Genomic DNA, 3,278 nt, shown 5'->3' with positions numbered 1-3,278 from the left:
AAATAATGAAAGAGGTAGGTAGTGTATGAATTAAGAGATGAATGACATGTGTCATGGGTAGAAAAGGTTAATGAATTAATTAAATAAATAAAGATTCATTTAATTAATAGAAGAAATGAGATAAATTATATAAATAAATATTTATTTAATTAGAAGAAGGATAATTTAAATAAATAAATGTATTTATTTAAATGAGAAATAAGGCTAGAAGAGGATAAATGAATTAATTAAATAAATAAAGATTTATTTAACTAATAGAAGAATTAGGCTTAGATAATTAAATAAATAAAATATTTATTTAATTAGACTGGACAATTTTAGGTGTCTACATTTTGCCCCTCTTTGAGACAATGCGGCTTGCCGTGTTGTTTCAAAGAAGATAAGATGAACTGATACAGAGCTGCCCCAGTATGGGAATGATATGCCCCCTCGAGAGATTGGATGAAAATGTCTGAAAAGATTGCAGACAATCTCTCGATAAGAAAGACAGGATAGAATGGACTGACCAGATAAAGTGACAAAGTCACGGGATAAAGAAGACTGACTCGGGAAACGAGGGGTAAGGCAAGGGCTAGGGTAGGCTATAAGATAGACCATGGGGGAAAGACATCCTCATTGTCATCTACACATCCACGAGAGCAGAGTGCAGAGCAAAAAAAGAGCAGTAGCAGTTAGCAGCGATGGCTTTGGTTCATAGATTCGACTACGTTTGCCGATTCCAGAGGCCAGCAGAGGCAAGAGAGTCGGTAAGTACCACCAAACCGCCTCGTACTTCGATGCATTCATTTTTTTTCATTAATGCATGCTAGGTAGAGCAATAAATGCGCATTAGGTGAGGGGTCAAAAATGTCAAAAAATGTTTAGGCGCATCTGCGTAGGTGTTAGGCGTGTCTGTGTCCACCAGGCACATCTGTGTCTGCCAGGCGCGTCTGGGTTTGTGCCAGGCGCGTTTGCATTTTGAACCGCGTCTGCATCGTGTAGGGGCGTCTATGCCAAAAAGGCACATCTGTGTCGCCTAGGCGCATCTGTGTAGAGCATAGACACGTTTGTGTCTTTCAGGCACGTCTGTGTTTTTCAGGTGCGTCTCTGCAGTCATTAAGCACGTTTGTGTTAGGAAAGCGCGTTTATGTCCAAAAATGTGAATTTTTGTCTTCTAGGTCAAATCGATAGTTCTGTGATGAACATACGCTATCGATTGGATAAGCTGCTGAGAGGATACACTCAAGCAGGTCCTCTAGGGAAGACTAGGAGAGATCAAGGCACTTTGTGATGAACAGTGAGTACTGAGATAGAGTACTTTGTGATGAACAGGGAGTACTAAAAATGAGCAGCACTTTGTGATGAATAGGGAGTGCAAATGTGAGGAGCACTTTGTGATGAACAGGGAGTGCAAAAAAAACGTAGTACTTTGTGATGAACAGGGAGTACCACTAGAGTAGAAGCAACACTTTGTGATGAACAGTGAGTGTCACGAGGATAGATAGCAACACTTTGTGATGAACAGTGAGTGTCACTAGGATAGATAGCCATATGCATTTAGATAAAAAGTAGCATTTTGTGATAAACAGTGAATGCCACAATGACTGACATGATTGATTTGCTTGACTGCAGGAGTATTTGCCGATGCTAGAGTCACGGGAGAGATTCCCGTCAACACAGAGATTGCAACCTTAGTTGACACTTGGGGACCGAGTAGTGATTGAGGCGATGGGATTGAGACATGTTCTATATGTGCCTGAGTTTCGGGCGAACATGGGATTGCTGACTACTTTAGCCGAGAGATGGCATTCAAAGACATGTACGTTTCATTTGCCGATGGGTGAGATGACAGTCACCCTGGAGGATGTATACAGGATACTGAGGATACCGATCGATGGGGATCTGATTTCGTACAATCAAGACGAAGATAGGGAGGCACTAAGACGAGTGTTCCAGGACCTAGATTGGAGATGAGGGCTAGGCATGTGGCTTGGGACACTATGACTGCTACAGGATTGGCGCTGCCAATAGTGATAGGAGGAGCGATCAATGGGTTCCTGTGTCTTGACAGAGCAACACGAGGGTTGGCTGTGGGCTGGGGAGGTGCAATGGAGACCTTGGTGACATAGCACACCAGATATGCCTGGGGACCGTGTGTGTTGGCACACCTCTACTATGAGCTGCATCAGTTTGTATACCATGGATCAGTGGGATTGGGCTGCGGGTGACATTGTTGCAGGTGTGGGCTTATGAGCATTTTCCAGTGACAAGGCCGATACACTTCAGAGGCAGGGGACATGGATGCAGTTTTGTGCACCTGTATGATATGATCACGTCGCAGCCACAGATTGGCAGGTTAGAGCATTGGCGATGGGTGATAGATGATATTGATGTGGTCATATGGAGGCCATACCCGAGATGCGAGGAGTGGGAGGATGATGCAGTAGAGCTTCCTTACACCTTCCGGAGTGTTAAACACTATATTCAAAATAAAAAAAAATTCTTCCCATAGGTGTGAAAACTAAAAGATTATTGGCCAAAATATCATATCGAGCATCTCAAAAGGAGTTTCACCGAAAGAATGCTTTCATCGAAATAGAGCATGATGTGTAAAACACTACGTGAAGATGTCTTCGGCAGAATATCACTTTCGATAAATGAAGGAAGCCGCTCATCGATACTCCAGTTTCATCGAAAACTGAAAAGAGCAAAAGGTGAAGTCGAGGAGATACAACTGCCGAAGAAATTCAAAAAGCATTCATCGAAATGCAAATCTCATCGATAACATTATATCGGACAAAAACAGAAGGGTTTTATCGATAAAGGGGATATTGAAGAAAAAAAGACTTTCGAAGAGCTTGCATGAACTTTCACTGAAGAACGGAACTCATCGAAATATGATTTCGATGAAACTTACGAATGACTCATCGAAAGAAAGTTCATCGAGGAAAAGATGATTTCGAGGAGACTAGAAAATGGTTTTTCGACATGGATTATTCGCCGATGAAGTGATATCAAGGAAAGTGAGCTTTCGATGAGAGATCAAAGTATTCAATCGAAGACAAGGGTTTCATCAAAAACTCGATTTACGATCATTTCAGTTGAACAGTACTTCCCGCAAAAGAGTTAAAAGCCCAAGTGAAGAATGTCACATCTGCAATTAAGTTTAAACATTTGAATAGCCGTTATAGACGCAAAGACATTAACTATGCACAAGTTGCCCATGCAATTACAGCTGAACTGATTGAATCTTCATAAGAACTAGATTGATGCTGAAAGACTGAAAATTGCGAGGAATT

The sequence above is a fragment of the Cryptomeria japonica genome, chromosome 8, assembly GCF_030272615.1.
Source record: "Cryptomeria japonica chromosome 8, Sugi_1.0, whole genome shotgun sequence".
NCBI lineage: Eukaryota > Viridiplantae > Streptophyta > Pinopsida > Cupressales > Cupressaceae > Cryptomeria > Cryptomeria japonica.
The sequence above is the reverse complement of the archived record's forward strand: the minus strand, read 5'-3'. Positions refer to the sequence as shown.